General features: G+C 36.6%; 1 protein-coding gene across 1 annotated transcript in view; it reads right to left on the bottom strand.

The window, feature by feature from the left end:
• Positions 1–26,386, bottom strand: part of LOC128861990 (uncharacterized) — a 141,733-nt gene that overhangs the window by 102,930 nt on the left and 12,417 nt on the right. The window lies entirely within an intron of this gene.

Raw genomic sequence — 26,386 nt, 5'->3', positions numbered from 1 at the left:
CGAGCTCCTTAAGTCTAAATTATTACCTCGCGACCAAAAGTTAAGGATATAAAAATCCGCCCCATACTTGCATAATGTTGCGAACTATGGAGGCTGAAAACTACTGACATTGATCAGCTAATGGCATTTGAAAGAAAAATGTTACCGACCTGTATATGGACCAGTAAGACTGCAAGATGGTAACTATCGAATTAGGTATAATCATTAGCTGGAACTATTAGCAAAAAACAAAACTGTGATAAGATTTAAAAATCACAGATGGTAAGATGACTTGGATATGTGTTTGGAATGCCCAAGGAGAGAACAACTCGAAACTCAGTTGAATTACGCCCTATTGGAGGCTGAAGAAGAGGACACCAAAGAAAGAGGTGGCTCGAAGACGTGGAAGTTGATTTCGAAAAGCTAAACGTGCGGCTGTGGAAGGTGGTGTGGAGGTAGCCTTAGATAGATGGCGCGAGGTTATGAATGAAGCAATGCTTCACCAAAGACTGTGATGCTAAGAGGAAGAAACATATTTGTGCTTTAAATTCAAATCCCCGTAACTTAAAACATGATTTTCAAAAGATCAGTTCGTTGGACGTTCGTACTTGTATGCAGTGCACGTGTACACGTGTAATTGTTGGAAACGTCAAAATATCGATGTTGGTGTCTCTTCAGCAACAGACTCAATATATACCAGTCCTTTTCTAGTTTGCAAACTTAAAACTACCAATTCAAAAAAGGTTATTATTTAAACTTAGAGATAAATAAAGGTCTTTAATGTGGCTTTAATGAACTTATTGAAACGTATTATTAATTTATATTCATGGCAACTCTCCTCTTTCTTGTAGAATAGCATTAAAAAATGAACTGCCAAACATCTTTACCGTTTTTTCAACACACAACCATTTTGAACGCTCGGATTGGGTACCGCGGTTTTTATTAGCTGCATATTTTGTCCAAATATAGCAAAAAAAAAACGAAGACTTCTATGTTCTTTCAATTCAATACATAACAGCTAAATAACACTCACAATCAACGAACTAAGAATAGGATTAGTCAGGTGAATAGATAGGAACATACAAGATGAAGATTAATAGTGGAAATTAGAGTGACAAAGAATTAGTGACAGTTTATTAAATATAATTAAAGTAATCGTGTGTTACCCCTTTGTTTTTACTCCTTCCGATCACAGCCTTGACAGATTCAGGAATTGATTTCCAGAGGGGCAAAGCATTAATAAAGAACAACCTTGATGAAGATAAGTAGGAATACTAGGCTTTTCAGTAAGTTTTGCGGCTCGATAAGAGATAGCTTTGCAATTAGCCTAAATGTTTTTTTATTATGTTGGTACTCTCTTCCTATGAACGTATGTGAAGTTTCATTTCAATCTGTCAATTCATTCTTTGTTTACAAGCCATTTAGTACTGACGTGTCAGAGGATTTTCTACAATGCAAAAAATAAAGTGTTGTACGAGATTCAGCTTATATTCAGGTTTAAAAGTAAAGGAAATTTATCAAAGAATGTTGGGAGAGTATAAGGACTCTTCGCCATTAATTAGTACAATAGAAAGATGGGTTGCTGAATTCAAATGTGGTGGGTTTCAGAAAGCTTTGTGTACAATGCCGCATTCCCCAACAATGGAACAAAAACACATTCGAATGCGACTTTCTCAGCAACATTTAGAACGTTTTCGAACGGATAAAGTGGATTTGATTCATCACTATGGATAAGACTTGGGTTTATTATCATGATTCTTAATCAAAACAAGAGTCCAAAAAGTGGTGTTAACCTGGCTATTCGCCTCCGAAACGAATTCGTTTTCTAGAAAGGTGCTAGCATCTCTTTTTTGGAACGCGAAAAGAATTTTGATAGTGGATTCCTTGCAAACTGGTAAAACATGAAATTCCCAATATAATTGTAGGCTTTTAGACCAGCTGAAGGAAAAAATTCGTGGAATAAACCCAATTTGCAAAAGAAAAAAATCTTTGTCATTTTTGGCATTTTGACTATGACGAAAATTCATGAATGAGAGTTCGAATTGTTGAAGCATCCCCCGCACTTACCTGATTTGGTTACCAGTTACTTCCATCTATTTCCAGACCTAAAAACAATCATGCGTGGAAATCGTTTTTCATCAAATGATGAGGCCATTATAGTTAAGAAAGAATGTTTTACAGCCCTTCTAGATTCTCACTTAAAGAATGGAATTTATAAATTGGAATCTCTTTGAACCAAACATATGGATGTTCAGAGAGACTATACTGAATAATAAAGTGTATTTGAAACCATAAAATTAAGTTTTTCTTATCGAACCGTAAAACTTTATAAAAACCTAGGATATGAAAAAGTTTAAAAACCGAGGGCGCAACATTATGTTACTATACAAAATCCGTAGGTTTATGTTCGTATGAAATTTTTCTCGGATAAAAAAAAATTTATTTTTGTCGTACGGTGTAATGTACTCATTCATATCTGCGTTAAAACTTTTTATTTTCAATCAATATCTGTACTGTAATAAAACCTTTAACATATATAAATATGTATATAATTGGCACTTACACCCGTTTTGGGTGTTTGGCCGAGCTCCTCCTCCTATTTCTGGTGTGCATCTTGATGTTGTTGTACAAATGGAGGGACCTACAGTTTCAAGCCGACTCTGAATGACAGATATTTTTTTCATGGCGGGAGTTCACTCTGAAGTTTGCCATTGCTTGCCGAAGGGCGACCGCTATTAGAAAAATGTTTTTCTTAATTTTGGTGTTTCACGGAGATTCGAACCTACGTTCTCCCAATCCCGAATGGTAGTCACGCACCAACCCATGCGGCTACGGCGGCCGCATTTTTAATATCATACAAGTACAACGTCTGCTTATTTATAACGGGTGATTTTTTAGCTATTATCTTTTTAAACAGTTAGTCTAAACAGCTGACGCACGTTTCGTGTTTTGTTTCACTGTCAAACATCTTCAGTTTGGTCTATAATTGAACCATTAATCGTCTTACAAACGAACAACGCTTGCAAATCATTGAATTTTATTATAAAAATGCGTGTTCTGTTAAGAGAGTTTATCGCGCGAAATATTGCTAATAGTTGATTCACCTACAATACAATATTTGGTGAATCAACGAAATATTGCTTATTCTAAATTTCGTAAATTATTTGCATAAGTGTCGTTGCACTCAGTTCTTTACAAGCTAATTGTGTCGCTTGTGAAATGCGTTAGTGCAATGGCACTTATTTGGTTGGGTATCGAGTTACGATGACCAGTCCACTTCAATTGTATTTTCTTTTGGAGTAGAATGGTTGAGTGACGTAACTCGCGCTTCTACAATTTTATGGTCAGTTTAATCGACCCACTGAAGCGGCTTTTCGAGTTATTGTGACTAAATTTAGAACCAAATTTACATTGTTGGACATCAAACCACCAACACGCTTACGTAGAGAGCGAACTGAAGAAAGTATCGCAGCTGTATCGGCCAGTGTTAATGATGACCATCAATTATCGATTCGTCGCCGTTCGCAGCAATTGGGCCTCTGTTACTCAACAACGTGGAAAATTTTGCGAAAGGATTTAGGTGCGAAGCCTTTCAAATACAGCTGGTGAAAGAATTGAAGCTGAACGACCTACCGCAACGCAGAATTTTTGGTGAATGGGCTCTTGGAAAGTTGGCCGAAGATCCTCATTTTTATCGAAGAATTGTGTTCATTCACGAAGCTCATTTTTGGATCAATGGGTAAGTAAATAAGCAGAATTGTCGATTTTGGAGTGAAGATCAGCCAGAAGAATTGCAAGAGCTACCAATGTATCCAGAAAACGTATCCAGTCACAGTTTGGTGCGGTTTATGGGTTGGAGGTATCATTGGACAGTACTTTTTCAAAGATGCTGCGAATCGTAACGTAACTATGAATGGTGAGCGCTACCGTGAACTGATATCCAACGTTTTTTTGCCCAAAATCCAAGAGCTTGACTTGCATGACATGTGGTTTCAACAAGACGGTGCCACACAGCACGCGTAACAATGGACTTGTTGAGAGGCGAGTTCGGTGAACATTTTATTTCACGTTCGGGACCTGCCAATTGGTCACGCAGATCGTGCGATATAACGCCTTTCGATTATTTTTTGTGGGGCTATGTTAAAGCTCATGTCTATTCAGACAAGCCTGCCTCAATTAACGCATTGGAAGACAACATTAAAGCATTTATATGTGAGACACCGACCGAAATATTGAAAGAGTATGCCAAAATTGGACTAAGCGGATGGACCATTTGAAGCGCAGTCGCGGTCAATATTTGCATGAAATAATCTTCAAACATTAAATTATATGGACTGTACTATTGATTTAAATGAACATTTCATGCATTTTTCTGAATTTTACGTGTGTTTTTTTGGAAAACTTTCCTATACCTCTTAAAAAATCAATCTTTATTTGGCGCTCACAGTAGTTTCTATATATATCAATGTTACTCATACGCCTCGGCGTGATAGGGGAATAAAATACATAATGCAATCACTGCACACTGGAATATAGTGCCATACTGCCGCGGCACAGAAAAATTTAAACCAGAAATAGCACCAAATTTTATGGCTTAAATACAACAAATTATAAGAAGGTGACAACAACTGTGGGAACTGATGAAATAATAACAGCAATTCTGCTGAAATATGATATTTAGAAGCAGTTGAAATGTTGTCATCAGCATGACAATCAACAAGCAGCAAATAAACAATATGCAAAGAGCAGTAAAGCAAATGTTGCATTTACTTATGGCTGTTTGTGTATCCATATGTTTGTATGCGCGCACAATTACATGAATGCATATAATCATTAACGAGCCAAAATAAACAGGACCAACTGAAAATTCACTGACGTCCTTGCACTGCTTTATGCTGGAGTTGTTTTTGTTTATATGTCCCCTAGTGTGCGGGCGCCTGATATTCATTACTTTGCCATTCATTTGCTTTTCTGGTGCAATGAATCATAGAAAATGTATGAAATAGTTTACGCTTATAAAATATGCAGACACACACAGACACATGTATCCACACACACACTTACAAGTACGCACATAAACTTTCATATATTCATTTAGCTTTATTTGCATTTAAATGCATATATGCAGATTTTACATGTGCATAAATTGCATTTGTGGCGGCAACCTAAGCAATTCACCAGCAATTTTATGGTCGCTGTGCTGTGGCTGCACTCCATGCGCAAGTGTGTGGGTTTCGCTAACGTTTACGTACACACGCATGATCAAAATAATAGGTACACCATATTGCGACCAGTTTTGACCACTTTTCTTTCTTCTTCAATTTTCATACATTTTTTATAGGAATATTTTTCATTCAACAACAAATATGATGGAAATAAATTAATGTTGAAAATTGGGTACAGACTTATTTGAATTCGACAAATTTTCATCAAAATTTCAAACTTTTTAATGAGAATTAAAAAACGAATCTTAGAATTGAACACATTTTAACCAAAATTTAAAACTTTTTAATAAGAATTACAAAATAAATCTGGCTAAAGTTTAAGTTCGAATTGATTTCTGATATTTTTCTCCCCAACCGTGTCGTTTTTTCCCCATATAAAAAAAAAATCTGGAATTCGTTAAAAATTGCACAGAAAGAATCAATATCAAGTGAGTAGGACGCTCTCAAATAATAGCATTTTTCCAAGGACATAATTTGAAATTTGCCGAAAACCGCTTCTTTCCCCATGAACGTGTGAATTGTGAATTGTTTCTGCCATTTAGATTCATTTACATATAACAGAATCACCTGCCCTGTACTAGCCCCCGCTCTAGCGGATAGTCTAATAAGTAATCATGCTAACCATAAGAAAAAATTCATTTGAAAAACCACATCTCCTCCTAGAACTCCCCTCACGTCATCATCAGCTGTTTGTGAGAGAATACGGGAAAAAGGAAGTGTACAGAGATGAAATCATAGAACAGAGAGAGATGCATTCATAGACTGCAGTAACTGTAAATTCAGAAGATAGAGTAATGTAGAGAATTGGTGATCTGGCTGCTGAAACGTCAAAGTTGAAACTCTCTATAGCAGCTATTGAAAAAAAAAGAGTTCGCTTGCGTTCATTGACATTGACTTGCCGGCTTTCGGATTAGTTTATGTTCATGAAGGTCTCTCCAAAAAGCTGCGCGAAGTGTTGACATATATCTCTGAGCTTAAGCGGAAAAAGCTGTTAATGTCGGCGTTCTCCGATTGTGTGCGGCATAAGCCAGTTCATGAACCCAGAATAGTGAGCAGCAGAGCAGAAAAAGCTGACGAATTGATTATATGCCTGTCTTATTACTTTCGCTACTAGTTTTAAGTTATGACGCGTTCTTGCACGTTCGAGACTTTTAATCTCCTCCTAACATGACTTGATCAGAAGAGAGAAGTAGTATTGGAAAAAGTTAAAAAAAAGTGGAACCAAAAAAAAATTAAAATAGTAAGGGAATTACAAGCAACAGAGACTAATAACGTCCGTGTTAACTGCTTCAAGCTACTAATAAATTTCATCAGGTGTGTGATATTTAAACCCGCAATATTCATAAGTGTAGCAAAAAAGTGAGAGCCTATACCCTAGCCTAGCTCTTTTCACTACGAGAACAGGGTAGCTGAGAAGAAGATGCTAAGATGATTCCTCTGTATCCTGCAGACAGCTTCAACAGAAGGATCGCGCGACTTTGTACTAGCCCAGCGCTCGTTGAGTTGACGCCAGGCCAATCTTCCAGGTGGATACCACGTTTGAGCTTGATGGGGAACTCCTCGGAGAATACGCCAACACCAACTCTTCCGTCCAGCTTCGATCCATCCATAAACATGTTTGCCATGACCTGTCTCTAAATGTTGCAAGCCGACCACTCCTCCTTTGAGGGAATATAATGGAAAAAGTACCGCTCGGACCCAGCTTGAATGAGCAATGATTCAGTGGATGAACTCAACGTTTTTAAGAATACTAGGGTGTCCGTAAGTTAAGAGTAGTTCATGGCACGAACCCCTCACCTGATTGCGGCATGTACAGTGGCAATTTTGCCTGCAATGTTTACGGGGTGAAAATTCAAAAAGGGAGTGTAGTCAAATCTAGCCACAATATGGCGTACTTATTATTTTGCCTTTGAGTGTATGCGTGTAATTGTATGCGGAATATGCATGTGTTGTTTGTTTATTGCCCGTCACCCTCCGTTAGTTCACATGCTTCGCAGCCATATGTACAAATACATACGTATGTATGCAAGTATGTGAGTGTGTGCATAAGTATCTGCAGAAATGCACACTTGATGCGCATATCATCTGCACCACATCGGCTATAAAACGCATAAACACCATATTCATTTAGCGCTAGCGTTTCCGTGGATTTCATGATAATTTTCATTAAATTTTGCACTTCGTTTGCTAGAGGTTGTTGCCTGCAAAGTTCGCAAGGGAATGCCAACTCAAACAAACACGCATATTTATCGCGCTTCACTTTTCACCTGTTGCTACAGCTGCATGCAAAGTTTCCATGCGTTCTGTATTGTACCCTGGCTGCAGCCTTCGTCTGTGGTAATTCCACTTGTGTTTTGGAACGCGTTGCGCACTGACTAACTACACTACGTTCCGCAAGTTTATTAAACGTTTTTCAATAAATTATTTAAACGCCTTAAGCGAGTTGATGGTGTGGCGTGTTATATTTGATAGTTGTGAGACTAAGTATTAATATGTTCAATTATGCAGTTTACCGAGATCATAGACATTTGTTGACTGCTACTTTTCTTAAGCGTCAGCAGGGGTGCTTCTTCAATTTATGGTATGCATTTCGATATGGTCCTACAAATGAAGAGATCGTAATTCATGCCACTTACGAATGTCAGATGGTTTTCATGAGAAGTTTTTATAGCATAAAGGTAGTCGGAGATTTGTCATTGCCCACTTGTGACCACAGGAAATTTAGGACTAACCGGTACTAACAGAATAGGAATCGCGCAAAGACTTACTCGACTATGGTTGTGCTTCTTAAAATAATCTGGCGTTTCTGAGAGTTTTATCGTTTTATACCCGGGGATGCTGCCAAGTGTAATTGGTAGATATCTGTGAATTCAAAAAGATCTTCAGATAAATTTTAGCAATGCATACTCTCAGTCAGGTTGCTCATTTACCTAACTCATATGGTGAGAAAATTTAAAATTTCGTGTCTCATTGATGGTCTTCTACCTCACTTACGTTTCTTATACATACATACAGGCTGCCTACGGCAGTTGAGGATATGAAGACAGTTTGTGTTGGCAATTTTATCAGTGTTTTATAATCCTCGAATTTCGCTTTAAAGCCTTGTCTGCATCCTGCAATTGCCTGCATTGTTGTGGGCGCATAATTTTATTTTTCTTCTTACTTCGACTCTTTTATTTTGTCAATCCATTTGTATTTTGTACCGCTTCTTCACTCACTTTCCCTCTCTCTGGACTGGAAATAATACTAAAAGGCGAGTGTAAATTATCGTTCTACCATCTGCAGCCTCTCGTTTGCATTGTGATAACCTGTTTCAATTTTTAAAAAGTATCTGCCTCGTCGTAGTTAGTTTTATCGTTTGATTCAGTGGTTTCGTGGTGATATAATGAGATTATAGTGAATTTGATGGCGACGCGAATGGTGTGATTTTGGTAGTGGAGCATATATCCAGGCGTTTGTACATACATTTGTAAGGAGGTTGGGACTGAATTTCATGATAAAAGTTTACACTCCTATTGGGGTGCTTCTTATTTGAGGTAATTTTTTTTTTTTTAGTTTTGTCACGTGCCATACATAGCACACACGATTAATACATAGAAACCGTTAAGTACTCTTTCACATTTTCAAATTAATATTTGATGGTTTCTACCAGTAATTAAATAAATATAATATATAAGTACTTTGTGCTAATAAATATTTATTTGCAATGCCCGGCAAAACAAAACTCGCACGCAATCCTTTTTACAGCGCTTGGAGTATGCACTTATACATACTTATTTAGTTAGTGCGCCGATTTGCCTTTACCTGCCGAGGGCGACAGCTTTTAGAAACAATTTTTTCTGTAATTTGATGTCTTATGCGTGTGTTTCAAGTGCGAACGCTACTGAATGGTAGTCACGCATAGTGCTGCCAGAATTTTGTTTTAAATCTGTAAATTTCCCGAAAAAAACTGCCATTGTGGATAAACGCCATTATGCCCCCGTACTGATAGCAATGCATTACAGGAGTTGCGAAGAAAATAATGACAGCGCAGTAAAGAACAGAGACAAGCAAGTGTCGAAGAGTAGACAGAAGCGTATATGAAGACCGACACTGGCCAGCTTTGCCCTGCAAAGCAATGCTTTAACAGCGGTACCGCAGGGAAAACTTAAAGCTACGGAGGGCGGAGTTAAGGGTTTAGAACGTACGTGTACTGTTTTGCAAGTCCAGCCTAGTAAGATAATAATGACTGTGCGTGGCCCCAAATGAGGTGTACTTTTAGCACGCAGTATGAGTTGTGCAAGCCGTCTTTGTTGACGGTATCTATAGGATTCCCCCTTCGGAAAAAAGCATTACAAATATGCCACAGCGCTGGGAGTCAGAGACGAAATGCAGATGAGCGACGATACTTATCCCAAACATAGATAAATGATATGACAGACAATTCGGTGAGCTGAACTTTTATATTACTCAGATGCTATATAGAAATGGGTATATCCAAGCCAAATAGGGGCATGTGAAACCATTAAATACATTTATGGAGATGCACGCAATGGCGATGTAGATCACATATTCTTAAAATATGTGGGAGAGAAGGATCGCAAAGCTGTCGAAGGCGAGCTAGGACCCTTAAGGGAAGATAACGTAATTGAAAATATGGTAGGAAGCGCAAAAAATTTGCAACTTAATGAGAGGTACATAGAGCAATGCTTGCAAGCCAAAAAGCTTAACATGGACAGAGATGCTTAATTGATATGCTAACTTTAACCGACTTATCTAATTAGAAGATGAGCCAATAGTATGATGCTGGCTCCAAAACTGGAGGCAGGGAGTATGGGAGAGTCAGTCTTTATCAGAACACCTACTTGGATCTTCTCTGCCTTGGATGAAATGCTACCGTAGTTCCGCGGCAGAGGAAACATCCAGGCTAGGAAGAGGAGGGATAGTTTTAGTGGCACACCACTCACGTAGAGATGGCGGCCGCCGTAGCCGAATGGGTTGGTGCGTGATTACCATTCGGAATTCACAGAGAGATCGTTGGTTCGAATCTCGGTGAAAGCAAAATTAATAAAAACATTTTTCTAATAGCGGTCGCCCCTCGGCAGGCAATGGCGAACCTCCGAGTGTATTTCTGCCATGAAAAAGCTCCTCATAAAAATATCTGCCGTTCGGAGTCGGCTTGAAACAGTAGGCCCCTCCATTTATGGAACAACATCAACACGCACACAACAAATAAGAGGAGGAGCTCGGCCCAGCACCTAACAGTAGAGAGCATGGAATGGTGTGAAGACATTTTACACCCTCCCTCCCCGTCAAAAAAAAAAAACAAAGAAATAAAAGAACTTTAAACATAAATAAAAAAAGTAATTCATTTAAAATGAAGTTTACGCTATACTTAACTAAACAAAATAGTTTTTTGAAACAGGAATGTTGAAATTACGTTTCGTTTCAATTAAATTCAGTTTCAATGTTTTGCGTAATTTGTTTTGTTAATTTTTTTAAATATTTGAAAAATATTTATTTTTTTGTTTAAATCTGAAATTTCGGAGGTAATATAAAAAAAGAACTATAAGCCTGTCTAAAAAACTGTAGTTTAGAGTTAAAACTGTGAATCTGTAAAACGCACAAACCCATTCGGTTACGGGTTCTGCACATAGAAATATTGAGGGAAATGAGAGATAATTGAGAGGGTGGATTTTATATCATATACTTATATAAATGCAAAGACTGGTACTTATATAATAAATATAACTTTATAGGAGTTATGCAGAAATGTTGTTTACTCCGGGAGATTATGGAGCTTCTTTCATGTAAGCCTTGTTATCCAACTGCTTAGGTCGGACACTACCGCAGCTTCGCTCTTGGCATGCTGTTGAAGTCTGTGCATGTGTGACTTAGCATACTTCGCGTTCAAGGTGGTTATAGCGAATATAACAAGGACCAATTACGGCACACGTTAATAATTTATTCTGAATTCTTTGAATCTGTAAATCAATATGCAATCAATTACTTTGCTACAATCACAGATCGCTGCTGTCATTTTACTTTATTTGCCCACCGAACTTCGACACCGTTCAACATCAACACATAGCTCATACAGCCCAAAATAAGATAAACATTATTATTTGATTTGAAAAACTCTGTCCCTAATTTGCTCTACATGAAGTTGCCAGACCGCTTGGTATTTATAATTTTCATTTATTTATGAGTATTGCCTATTGTAATTTTTGAATATTGATTATAAGTATATTAGTTTAATTGTACTTTGGTTTTTTATTAAAATATATCTACTTAGCCTATAAGAATCTGTTATATTCATTGGCTTAATAAATAAATAAATAACTATAGCAAAAAGATTTATTGCTCAGTTTTGACAATTTATTTTAATTTTAATAAGTTTCTTTATGAAAATATAGTTCATTCTTCCACCAAAATGGCAACCAAAAAAATGAACTTCGTCCTCCCCCCATTATGGTACGAAATATAATGAACTATCAAAAACTAAGAATCGCAATAAAAAATGTGGTTAAAACTAATTTACTATAAAATTATTAAGCGATGATATTTACAAAATAAATGTTGCACACAGCGACGACTATAGGCCAGAAATATCCTGGGTTTGCACTAAAATAAAGTGATGATAAAAAACCTGCACCCCACTTGTGAACCTGAAGTAATTGTGGCTGACCTAAATGATCAAGGCTTTAATGCTTTAAATGCTGTCAACAAACTAAAATGGAAAATTAACGAAACTTGAATTATGTTTGTTACTTTCAAGTGGAGACATCAGCAAGATATACAATATAAACCATGCCCTCCACTCTCACTCGTCAAAGCATCAAATCTGATTCACCAATGCATAAGTTGTCAAGCATTTGGTCATACCAAGAACTACTGTAATAAAACTCTGAGAAATGTAAAGTGCAGTGGAAAACATAGTACATTTGAATTATTGTCAGATCAAAACTCAAAGTGTTGCAACTGCGGCGAAAACCATCCCGCTAATTACAGGAGATGTATAGGCGCGAAGGAGTTGCCAAAACTGTGTGATAAAAAACAGTAATAAAAAGCGAATGCCGAATCATAAAACAAAGTAATCGATACTCCAAATAAAGTTACTCGATAATCGATATCAAACTAAATAACGAAAACAAAAAAAAAAAAAACAAAATTCAGTAGGCTCAACTTAAGATATGCATTTATAAGTCTTGTTAGTGTAATTAAAGTAAAGTAATTTGACATCTCTCAACTTGATCAGCAAAAATGTCTGCTCTCTGTGTCGCTTTTGGCCCACTTTTTGTTTTAAGGGGTTAGTGGTAGTCAGAGACCCGAAAAAATGATGATTTTCAATAATTTTTTTTGCTAGTCAATTGCTTTATTTTACAAAAATAAAAACATGGCATTAATACATGATGTTTCGACTTGACTTCAGCAAAATTTCAAAAAAAAATTAATACTTGTAAAAGTTATCGCTGTTTTGTGTGGAGCCCGCTTCTCCAGAAGTCCCTTGCGGTGATCATCACAAGTCCCTGAGGATTCATCTAAAATCTAGTATCTAAAATCGGACAAGAGAAATTAGTTTTATTCATAGATAATCTTGTGCCGGATCGAAACTTTTTCTTTAAATTAACAATATGGCGGACTCAGGAAATATTTTTCAGATTTTTAAGAAAAAACCGCCAATTAATTGTTTAAAAAAATCGAAACTTTTGAAGAAAATATGAATATGAAAATATTTTTGAAGAAAATAAGGTTTTCCAGAAAAAGTATAAATTTTATTGAAATCTACCAAGCGGTTTTAAGTTACCGTGATCACAGTTCAAAAAACGTAGTTTTGAGAAAAATGCACTTCAAGCTTTCCTACTTGCTCTCGAACGCTCCGAATGTTGAATAACTCTAAAAGTATTTGTCGGATTAACTTCAAATTTTCACACAATAATAATTTTGAGATATTATACTTTATGAAATTGGAAAAAAACCCAATTTTTTGAAAATTCTGACTACATTAAGGGGTTAGGCTTAATAGGAGAGTTTTGTACAGTTGGCCTATTTGGTTGTTAGAGCACCTCTGAGAATATTGAGTGATTTTTCCCGCTGTTAGTCCCTTAATGTAGTGAGTGCAAGATGAGTTTTTTAGTTTTCTAATTTCCTTAAAAGTTAAGGCACTTTATTGAGTAAAGTTTACAGCCGTCGTCGTTGCCATTTGTTCCTTAATTTTCTTTTTTCAGGTATAATTTTATTTCTTGTTTTTGGTGTTTTATTGAAACGTAACAAAAAATAGCTTAACACTGCATTAGTTTCGAGGTTTGGTTCTTGGTAGTCTTCTTGTTTATATGGCTTCTCTAAGCGCTGAAGCTTCCGGATTTATGTCCTTTTCTACCCTTTTTTCATGCTTTTCAGCATACACAGGTATAATGTCGACAACCTTTTCCACCGACAGATATTTGTGCAGATCGGTATTCTTTATATACCAAAGAGGCGCGGTCTACCTCTGAGCTCCTTACTTTCTTGCCATTTTTGATGTAGCGGTACTTACTCACAATTGAACGCCGTATGCCCATACTGGCTTTAAAACTTGATTGTAAAGAAGTACATAATTTATTTTGTATTGGCAGTTTAGAGTTTATGCCGATCAGCCATATAAGCTTTTTTTATTATTTTATGCCAATTTCGTTTGCTCTTATTTTGACATGTTCCCTCTAGTTTAGCCTCGTGTCCAATGTCATTCCCAAGTATTTAGTGAATTTTGTTGTTCAACACTTTGGTTAAGTTTGTATTTGGAATACTCTCAATCAGCGAACTTGTTTGTTAATGTAGCCCCTCTATGTATAAATTCTATGTCTTCTCTTAGTTTTAAATAAACATAAATGTAATTCAGCTTTGCTGAATCAATTCCTACCTATCAACAACAACATCATCAATGGCAATATTGGCTGCTAATTCATTTTATTTATTTATTATTTATTTCTTGACCCTCACAACCTTTTTGGGGGTTTGGCCGAGCTCCTCCTCTTACTTGTGGTGTGCATTTCAACGTTGTTCCACAAATACAGTTTAAGAAAACTCCGAACGGCAGATATTTTTTTTAGGAAGTTTGCCATTGCCTGCCAAGGGGTGACCGCTATTAGAATACATTTTTCTTCATTTTGGGGTTTAATGGAGATTCAAACCTACGTTCTCCAAATTCCGAATGGTAGTCACGCACCAACCTACACGGCTACGGCAGCCGCCGTAATTCGATTGTGGAAAGAATTAATTTCAATATACACAGCGTAGTTTTCGTTCCTCTTTGTCTTTCAATGGTGCCAAATATAAAACGGAGTATTCCTAAGCTTCTATTGTTCGAACCTTAAGGGAATTTATTTTGCTTTATAAGGTATTCAATAATTAGAATACCTAAATCAAATAATGTTCCATAGCTATTCTACTTTTCGTTGTAAATAGTATGTAAGAAGATTGTGTTCATGCACTAAATAATAACAAATAAAAACAAATTAAGAATAAATAAATAAATATTTGCACAGAAAATCGAGAAAAAAATAATATTGCCAACAAAATTTTTTTTTAGTGTTTATTTAATTGCTATTAAGCAATTTCTTACAGCCTAATCATAGATTAGGGCTCACATTTTCTGTATGAGAAGTGGGTTTTTTACTTTACATTTGCCTACGTGCTGAGGCCATATGAGTACCGTTTTGACATTAATTGTTACCCTGCGTTGTTATTTCAGATCTCTTCTAATTTTCAAGGTACTTTTAAATAAATGTTTTGACTTACACGGTAGCTAATGCTGCCATCTCGAGTAGTGACCTTTCTTCTGTATCCTTTCTTGCTCGGAGGCTTCAAACGATCTTTTTTATTTTTCTTTGTTAATAAATTCAAAACTGGCCGAGGATGGCGTCCTATTGTTCTTCCAATTTTACTTTTGAAAACCTTTTGTTCGTCCAAAGTAAAAATACGCACTTTTTCATAGAGAATAGATTTTTAGTATCAGTGCATATTAGCGAATAAACATTTCTTGGTTTAATTAATTTTGCACATCAGTGCATAATTACAGTGCCTACCTGAATACACAAACAATTTAAAAAATTATTTTAAAGCACTGCGGCCAGAATAGAGGAAGCATGCGATTACTTGAATAAACAGTGGGGTAAGATATTCGTGACCGCCAGTGTATGTAAGTATATTTAAGTCATATAAATACATATCCATTTGACGGTCAATCACTCTGACCTCAATCTCTTGTTCTTGCTAATTGTTATACACATTTCATAATTTTTTTCCTCACGCGTTCTGTTTTTGCTGACATTTCAATTTTCCCTTAATCCCTTAGTCACTTAATCACATACATTTTGTTTAATATTTATGAATCTACAAGTCTCATATTTATTGCGGAATTTATGTACATTTATTTTTACGTACTTGATTAATTTTACTTCGTTTTACTTGCACATTTTTTCAGTTAATTTTGTGAAAATAATTCAATTAAAATTTATGAAGCGTTCAAATGATGAATGGAGCGTGAAAGCAATATTGCGAGAGATGACAGGATTAATAAATTTAAATAAAATACAAGTAGTGGAAGAACTAGTTTTTTAATATGTGTTGCCGTGTTTTGGAGGCCAACAGAGTTTTATGATTGTTGCATGTGTACAGTAGCGAGAAAAACCATTTAGAAGTATTGTTAATTTAGCTTAGAAACTTCTTAGAAAGTGTTGTAATTTTGGTTAAAGAATACAACAATAGCACAGAAAAAGAAACAAAAACTACAAGCAACAAAAGAGAAATAAAGGGCTATTAAAATTCACTATAAAAATGGTGAAAATTTGGCAGTGACGCTTTGTAAAACTCGTGAAGCACCTTGTCCGATCGCAATACAGAAATTGGGGTAAAAATTCGAGCTGTTGGGACAAGTTAGTGATGTGAAGAATAAAGATTTGGGTCTTAAGCCTTATAAAGTCCAGTTCACACAAGAACTCAAGCCGGCCGATCATCAACAACTCTGCTGATTGGGTCGTTGAAATGCATGAACATGATCCGGAATTCCATCGAAAAATCATCTTGAGTGATGAGGCCCATTCCCACCTCGGTGGCTTCGTCAACAAGCAAACTTGTCGTATCTGGGGCTCAGAAAATCCAAAAGTTATTGTTTAAAAGCCTCTCTACCCTCAACGTGTGACTGTTTGGTGTGGTTTATGGTCCGGCGGAGTCATTTTTTTTTTTATGGCCGGAATTGGATAGTATTGATCTGGACATACTCTATTTTCAATAAGACGGCACTACGTGCCACACAAGCAACGAAACCATTGATCTTTACGGGAAAAGGCCTCCAATAAAACCTCTTATTGGAAAACCCTATACATACTTTAAGAAATTAGACTTAGACTCAGATTAGACCAATGCAGTGACGAACAAAAAATTATATTTTGGGATTCTTTTCAGAGAGACAAGAAAATAAATGAGAGTTGTGAAAAAATTAGGCTTAAATATTTTCCTATGTAGTATTAAAGGAAATGGTGGCTGGACGGCTTTTCCTTGACGAAGCATTTTCCGTTGTTTTTGTTTTTTTTTGAAGGACTGTTTTTAATTGATAAAGTTTGGAGATTTTCGTATATGTCCAGGCCTACGAAACTAAGAGTCTTTGAGTTTGTCGCTCTGTATGGAAGCGATATATTGAACACGGCAATGAGCGATATTCAAAGCCTGCAAACATTCGTCAATCTCTGCCTACCCAGGGTTGTGGGCGTTTTCTGGCCAAACACCATCTCCAAAACTGATCTCTGATCTTGTTTGCGGAAACGGGAAAAGTTATATATAGATATAATAAATTTAATTCACGGTCAACAAAAAATTAGTTTCCATTCATGAGTATCAGGCGTGAACACAAAGCGCGTAGAGAAAACTATATCTGAATTAAAAATTTTGAAAAAAGTTCTAGATTTACAAAAACAAAATGTGTATACTATATTTATAAATAGGCAAAAATGTTGGACATTAGATTATGAAAGAAATAATAAACCGTTAAATCATTTTTTTACAGTTATATGTATTTTTAAATTTTTTATTTTTTTACGAGTTTTTTTTTCAAGAGGTTAGACACCTTATAAAAACAACCTAATCGAAAGATGTATATTTCCCAAACTAAATGATTCTCGCACCGCAAGGCTACATTTTTAAGAGGTAGAATCCTCAAGTGATCCAAGTAATATGGACATGGTCGTAATTTTTTCTGAAAAATGGCTTAGTATTATAAGAAGTGAACTGAAAATTATTAAAAAACAAAAAGTAATAATATTGGGACTTATACAATGTTGAAAATTTTGGTACAGAAACTTAAATTTTGGTAAAAAACTTAAGAAATTAAAAAAATTTATTTGAGAAAGAAACGAAACGCTTTAAACAGCCCCAACATTGAATACATCTCAAAATCATCAAATTTTTTCCTAAAGATTTATGCAGGGTTCAAAATTTTTGTATAGAAACTGAAATCAAATACAAAAAAAAATAAAAAAAACCCACAATTAATATAAATTCTTTTGGAAAAGATTTATGCAGGCGGAAAATTTTTGTATAGCAACTGAAATCGAAAAAAAATGAAAATTTTTTAAAAAGAACTGCAGTTGTTTGACTTCAAACAACTACAAAGTTGAACAAATCTCAAAATCATAAAATTTTGTTCTACAGATTTATGCAGTGCGGAAAATTTTTGAGAATGTACTGAAGATAATTCACTTTAAATAACTTCAACACATTGAATGAACCTGAGAACTGTACAATTTTTTTTCAGTTTATTTCTAATTATAATACGCCAATTTTCAGAAAAATTTACCACAATGTCCAAAATACTTGGCTCACTTGACAATCCATTTCGATTCGCTCAGCTGAAGCTTGGCAATATTTTAATTTTTTGTTGTTGTTAATTACCGAGTATACTTCACGTGCTTATCTCCGTTGCAACCTTGGCTAGTCCTAAAACTGCAGCAAAGCTCAAATAAATACACGCCATTTTATTATTTTATTCGACTGGTTCCAAGGTAGGTAATGGTGGTGGTCAAAATAAGCCATAATTAACTTCAAGTCATGTTACTTCACAAAAGCTACAAATTTTAAGCGGTACATATACTAACTGTTAAAAAAACAAAATAAAAGTCGTCTATTAGTCTATAAAAATTAAAAAAATATTTTTTAATTGTAAAATTTGAGAGGCTATAATTATTTTTGAATATTTTTAAATTGGTATTCGGTATTTTCAGAATATAAATTCAAAGGAATGAGATTGTTTGTTATTTTGAAGCCAGTAAACTTTATACCGCTTAATGCGTGAGCGTAAGATGTTTGCGCAAGTTTTTCGATTTACTCTCAACCAATTTTTTTCCTTTCAACTCCATAACAGTTGACGTAATTTTGACCGGCGGGACTTGGTTTTGTAAGCCCCATATAAATACTCGAGCCTGTGATGTGCTTGAAATTGAAATGAAATTTGAAAAGGTCGAGCCAAGGAGCACCAGGAGATTTGGTGGCTCCTAAAACACTCAGGCTAAAAAGACCATTGTATTTAAAGCTCTGGAAAGGGGGTAGATAGTAAAGGAGGGAAGGAGAAAAGTATCAGAGAAAGAGATAGGAAAGAATAGAGACAGAGATAGAGATAGTTAGTCCTGTGAGAATTTTCCAGATTCTTTGGCAAATCTATAAATATCCTCCAGTTTTAGAGAACGAAAGGGGGTAGATAGTAAAGGAGGGAAGGAGAAAAGTATCAGAGAAAGAGATAGGAAAGAATAGAGACAGAGATAGAGATAGTTAGTCCTGTGAGAATTTTCCAGATTCTTCGGTAAATCTATAAATATCCTCCAGTTTTAGAGAACGAATATTACTCATTCTGACAACATCGGAACCCAAAGCTCGTAGCCTTGCTCTAGCAAAGGCAGGACAATCCCAAATAAAGTGTTCAGTGCTATCCGCCTCCTCCAAGCAATACAGGCACATTGGGTCCCCAATGAGCCTTATGGTGGTCATATGCTGACGCCATGGGTTGTGTCCTGTAATGATGTCGACCATCAACCGAATGTCTTTCCTTCTAAGTTTTAGTAGAAAGTTTGACAGTTTTCTGTTTGTCACAAAACACTTTGCAGTTCTGCAGCGTTCCAGATCGGACCATCGCTCTTTATGCCTACATAATCGCTGATTCTATTCTTGATTTCCGCGGAACTGATTTCGATTATTGGCTCTGGCCCCTGTGGGGGCATCGCTGATCCACGGTTGGCCAATTCCTCGGCAATTTCGTTTCCTTGAACACCCGAGTGTCCCGGAACCCATATAAGTACAAGCCTATTTTAACTTGCGACAGAATTAAGCTTCTTCTTACATTCTGGAACAATCTTTGAGGTTTGCTTCGCGTTCTCCAGGGCCTTTAGTGCAGCCTGACTGTCACTGAAGACTCCAATCTGTTTCCCGCTCCATCTCCTCTCGATGATCCATTCGGCTACTTTCAGGATGGCAAAAACTTTGTTTGGAAAACAGTTGCCGTTTCCCCCATAGCATAGCGATACTTATTACTATCGTTTAAGTACCATCCGGCTCCACGCCTTATTTCATTCTTGGACCCATCGGTAAAGAAAATATCCGTCAAACCTCCCTGCATGTATTCTGAATTGCTCCATTGCTCACGCAATGGAAACTGACATCAAATTTCCTTCCAAATGAAACTGTGGGTATCAGGTCATCTTTAGGTGCCCAAAACAGTGGATACTGCTCCGATAGCAATTTAAAGACTACTCTGTGTCCCGAAGTTCCATCTTCGTGCCAGAAGCCATATTTATGGAGTCTACACATTGCTTTTATTGCTTCCTGCTGTATCTTAAGATTCAGGGGGAGCAAATCAAGCATAGCATTTAGGGCATCACCAGAGGTTGTACTCATGGCACCTGTGATGCATAAACATACACTTCTTTTCAGCCTGTATAGTTTCCGGATTGTGGATTTAACCATGCTCCGTCACCACTAGACCACAGAAGCGTAAGTGATGATTAGTCTGATAAGTGCTATGTATATCCATAGGACCACAGCAGGTTTCAGACCCCAGGTTTTACCAAAAGGCTCTACGGCATTGCTGAAAAATCTTCAATGCACGATTCACCTTCAGTGAAACGTGTGTCTCCCAAGTCAGCTTCTTATCCAAGATTACTCCTAGATATCTAACTTCATCGGAAAGGCCAAGTGTCATACCTTTCAGTGTTGGTAGACTGAGACCATCCAATTTCCGTTTTCTCGTAAACAAGACTATGGTTGTTTTGTTCGGATTAACGGAAAGACCTTGTCTCATGCACCAGTCATCGATTTCGACAAGAATCCTCCTTAAGGATTTATCCGATGTTAGCGCACAGACGTCGTCCGCATATGCTTGGACATGAAAACCGAGTTCCTGCATCTCCACTAATAGAGAGTCTACGACGAAGCACCACAGCAGCGGAGAAAGAACACCCCCTTGGGAACATCCTTCCTTGGCCCTAACTATGATTTGTTCGTCACTGCTCCAACCAGCGGTGAACAGCCTCTCAGAGAGCATGGAATACATATGTCCATTTTACAATGGTTTGATTAACTCCATGTCGTTCGGCAGAAGAATGTCCACGATCACGCCTATTGTGTATTCGTGAGCTTCCAGCCCGGCTTCAATCTTGCTAACAAGATCGTGTAAGGCTGATTCACATGATTTTCCACTCTGGTAAGCGTGTTGATTTCTACTAAGTGGACTTCTCGGCAATACCCCCACTCGAATATGTTTCTCCCCCACTCGTTCCAGGCTTTTCAACATGAACGATGTCAAACTGATTGGTCTAAAACTTTTTGCTAGGGAATAGTCATCTTTTCCTGGTTTCGGAATAAATACTACTCTTACGCGTCGCCATTGGGATGGTATATAACCAAATGCAAGACAGGCTGTGAAGATCCTTTTCAGGGCCTCAATCAGCCTGTCTCCTCCTTTTTTAAGCATTGCTGGATATATTCCATCAGGTCCAGGAGGCTTAAAGATCTCAAGGGAAGACAGGGAAAACCTTAACGATTCTTTTGTCACTATCCGACTAGCAATATACCAGCTGTACCTAGAGGTTCCAGCGACGCTACCGTTATTGTTCATGCCACTCTCTACTTCAGAGAGAGTTCTACTACCCGGAAAATGGGTTTCGAGTAGAGCATTAAACGTTGCCATTTGGAAATGGTGTACTAACCATTAGGTTTTCGAATGGAATCCAGGCTTACTGAGCGGTCTAAATGAAAGTCCTTACAAAGTCTCGCTGTTTCCCTCATTTCTTCGACGTTACTGCGAAATTTCTATAGGATTCAAGTTTGGCTTTCCGAACTTTTTTCTTATATTCTCTCTGTGTAAGTCGATGATTAGACCAGTCCTCTTCTGTATGGGACCAAATCGGATGACAGGATAAAATCCAGTAACTTGAGACCTCTGGGGTTGCATTTGCTGCTTTCCCACACAATGCTCTGTGAATTTGCATCACAGCCTACTATTAGCCCCAGATTATTAAATTCTGCATACTTGACCACTTCTCTTAGCTCCCTCGAAGGAGGTGGCTGTAAAGAGTCGTAGGGTAGGTAGGCCGAAAATATGATAGCTTCGACACTGTTGTGATGTGCTTAGTACGAAGTTTTTTCAAAATTCCCTGAAATTTATCCATTTAAATATTTTGTGATGCCAGGATATTCTTATCGCTACAGAAAGCTAAAAAAGGAAGAGAGACGTATTATCCGAAAGGAGAAACGTGAGGCCGAAATACGTGAGTGCGAGGAGCTTGAGATGCTGACCAATAGGAACAACGCCCGAAAATTCTACTAGAAAGTTCGGCGGCTTACAGAAGGTTTTAAGACCGGGGCGTTTTCCTGTAAGAACAAAGATAGCGATCTGGTGACTGACGTACAGAGCAATCTTAAATTATGGAGAGAACACTTCTCGAACCTGTTAAACAGTGACAGCTGCGCATGTCACAGAGAATGTGAAGATCCCGATACCCCAATCGTTGACGACGGAATTTTCGTTCCGCTACCCGATCATGACAAGCGAATGGGTCTGGTGGTGAACGAGGACAAAACAAAGTACCTTCTATCTTCAAACAAACAGTCGGCGCACTCACCTATCGGTACCCACGTCACTGTTGACAGTTATAATTTTGTGGTTGTAAAAGACTTCGTGTATTTAGGAACCAGCATTAACACCGATAACAATGTCAGCTTTGAAATCCAACGCCGAATCTCTCTTGCCAACAAGTGCTACTTTGGACTGAGTAGGCAACTGAGCAGTAAAGTTCTCCCTCGACGAACAAAACTAACACTCTTCAAGGCTCTCATCATGCCCGTCCTAATGTATGGCGCAGAAGCTTGGACGAAGACAACATCCGATGAAGCGACGCTTGGAGTGTTTGAGAAAAAGATTCTGCGGAATTCTGCTTTGCACATTGGCAGCGGCGAATATCGCAGGCGATGGAACGATGAGCTGTATGAGCTTTACGACGACATGGACATAGCGCAGCGAATAAAGATCCAGCGGCTACGTTGGCTGGGTCATGTCGTCCGAATGGATAAAAAACGCACCGGCTTTGAAAGTATTCGATGCGGTAGCAGCGGAAGAAGAAGGACTCCTCTGCGTTCGAAAGATCAGGTGGAGAAGGACTTGGCCTCACTTGGTGTGTCCAACTGGCGCCGGTTAGCACAAGAAAGAAACGACTGGGGCGCTTTGTTAAACTCGGCCAAAATCGCGTAAGCGGTTATAGCGCCAATTAAGAAGAAGAAGAAAGTTATTCTTGAATTCATTGAATTTTGTAGACATTTTTCGCAAGCCAACGATAAACCTTCGAATATTGCCTTAAGGGGTTACATGGGTTTCGTGGGTTCAAAAAATCGATTTTTTTGACTTATTAACTTCTACAATATCTCAAGAATATTATCCAAAATTTTCAAGTCCATGCGAACAATAGTTTCGGAGATACAGCCTTTGGAAGGTGTGCGTTCCGAGCCACTTTTATTGCTACTCAAAACTTTAAACGCGTTTTTCTCGGAACCGTACTTTCAAAGTCGGTTGCCAAATGTTCTCGAAAACTACGCAACCGATCTTGATGAAATTTTACACAGGTGTTCAAGATACAATTTACTCGTGCTGGAACGAAGGATTTTGTTTTTTCAATTGCAACTATTTAAAAAAAAAAAAAAAATGTCAAGCAAATTTGACCGAAATTTTCAGTTTTTGGAGAAATGTGTGCCAAAATTCCAATTTTTACTTTTTTTCTTTGCTTCGTTGAAGCACGAGTTTATGGTCTTAACTAAAACACTTATTTTTGTTTTTTCATTTTCGATGATCCTGTCAGGAGTTATGCTGACAACGAGGACGCACCTTTTTTCGAGGGGTCTCGGGAAATGACATCACAATGGAGGAGTTTAAATTTTGTTTTTTTTCAAAATTTCAGAAATTATTTTTTAAACACTTATCTATAGACAGAAAAAAGTTTGAATTAAATAAATAATTTTTTACATAGAAAAAAGAATATTGAAAATAGATATTTTTTCACCCGACGAAACCCATGTAACCCTTAAACAACTCGGCGCTTTAAACAGTTTCCCACCAAATAAAGACCAGATATTTGCCCTCTAAAGCTCTTGAGGAGTTTAAATTTTGTTTTTTTTCAAAATTTCAGAAATTATTTTTTAAACACTTATCTATAGACAGAAAAAAGTTTGAATTAAATAAATAATTTTTTACATAGAAAAAAGAATATTGAAAATAGATATTTTTTCACCCGACGAAACCCATGTAACCCTTAAACAACTCGGCGCTTTAAACAGTTTCCCACCAAATAAAGACCAGATATTTGCCCTCTAAAGCTCTTGATATTGAGCATAATTGTTTTTGAGGCAAAGTCTTCCGAACTACTAGCACAAATACCAATTCCAAAGTATGCAAATTTTATTGGTGTTTTGTAATTCTATTGAATAAAATTGAATCTCTCGATTACTTTCTTTTTTAATTTTCTGCTTTTATTGCTTTGTACAAAATCCGCTTTATCAATAATAAGACTTGGATCTCTTTTTTTCACATCTGCCAAAATACATTTGGTTTTCAAAATCAAAATCTTCACTTTCTGGCATTGTTACGTATTTGCTATTGTTATTAATTTCACTGGGTTCTCCATCTTCACTTTCCGAAAAACAATCGGCGGTTTTTTCAAAACTGCTTCTGATGTCTGTCTTAGATGCTGACATTATTTTTTAATGGCTATAAATGTTTATATTCTGTTTCATAGTTTCACGTTATTTTTTACATCGCTCGGCTTTTGATATTAATTGCTTTCATTGTTATTATTTGCAATTGCTATTTATTGCTAGCTTTCTTTTTTATATTTTGGCGCACTCAGCGGCCCATGAAGCACATGCAGATTTTCCAATTTTTCTGGTATGGGCCTCCATACTAAATAATCTTATAATACTGCGATATGGGAATTATAAGTTTGTCAACAATACATCCTGTGTTCTAACGCTCCATTTCTACAGCGTGCCTTTTAGCATCCAGATCTTACACATTTTGAAAACTCCGCGTTCTAAGATTCTACATGGCAAAACAAAAAAGGAAAATGTAGACATTTATCATAAAATCATACATTTATCAAAAATATAAGTATCTGCATAAAGCTAACTGTGATATGTTAGACTTTCGTTGAGCAAAGGGCCAATCTTAATATTTAAGACATATTTTTTCAAAAATGTTTTAACTCTACCGACCAAATTTTTATTGTTCTAATATTTGTATGAATTACTAAATATTTAACAAATAATAATTAGGCGGCACTAGCAACAAAGACCTTCGGCTGACTACAAACTATTAATAATAATATACAAGTAATCAAACGAAATTGGAATTAATTATTACATAAAATTGATTAATTTAAATTAATGAAGGAAAATCAACCACAACAATGAACTCAGCAACATCTATTTGTGTGTACTACCAGCTACAGGCTTTCGCATACATATAACTTCTATTTAAGGCGTATTTGCGGCTTTATTTCAGAAATTTGCACAAACAAACGTACCAGTGCTCACTTTTCTATTAAGCACCACTCCTTAAATATGCCTACTAAAATATACTGCTTACACTCACACGTAAACATACATTAGGGTGTTTCCCCTAAAAAAGATGCTGTTCTCCAACGAGTAATCAAATTTTATATACTTGATAGCTTCCACGAAAATATTTTTACACCGGATTATTCGCAAGTTACACAATTTTCAAAATACTTTTAAATATATTATAATTTGGAAAGTCATTTCAAGTTGGTACAAATATCACTGCGAACGATTTTAAATACTATTTTCAAAGTCTACTAAACCAACCGCAATTAACAAAAGACATTTATTACTCAGCTGCGCTATGTAAAGATGAATATCTCGATAAAGATATAACATTTATGGAAGTTGAAAAAACCATTGAAAATGCTAAAATCAATAAAGCACCAGGAGAAGATAGAATACCTTATGAGCTGCTAAAGTTTGCTTCGCCAGAATTTAAGTTGGAGTTAACAAAGGTATACAACATAATTTTTGAGATCGGAAGAATCGATGAAACTTTTGAAAAAACGATAATTTTCCCAATTTTTAAGAAGGGAGATGTAAAGGCAGCCAGTAACTATCGGGGAATATCGTTTATGAATTCTATCGCAAAGGTGTTAATGGGATTGATAAACGCAAGACTTGCAAATTGGGTAGAAAAAAACAACGTGCTCACAGAATTCCAAGCCGGCTTTAGAAGAAACTATTCAACTGTAGATAACATTTATAATCTTGCGTCTATTGTACATCTAAAGTTTCATGAAAATCAAAAAGCTTACGCATATTTTGTTGATTTCAAGGCGGCGTTCGACAGGGTGCCGAGGAGACCGATGATTTATAAACTTTGACAGATGGGAATATCTAGTAAAATAACGAACCTCATAGAAAATATTTACGGTAATACTAGATCTGCGGTTTGGATGGGAAAAGAAGTATCCGACTATTTTGAAACCTGCACTGGTGTGAAACAAGGATGTCTGTTGTCGCCATTATTGTTCATTTTATATCTAAACGATTTGCACGACTATTTAGAAGGTGGACTATTGGTTGAGGGCATGAATATACGTCTTCTCCTTTATGCCGATGATATTGTTCTCCTA

This window comes from Anastrepha ludens, chromosome 4 (assembly GCF_028408465.1).
Source record: "Anastrepha ludens isolate Willacy chromosome 4, idAnaLude1.1, whole genome shotgun sequence".
In the NCBI taxonomy this organism is placed as follows: Eukaryota; Metazoa; Arthropoda; class Insecta; order Diptera; family Tephritidae; genus Anastrepha; species Anastrepha ludens.
Note: the sequence above shows the minus strand (reverse complement) of the source record. Positions and strands in the feature narration are given on the sequence as shown.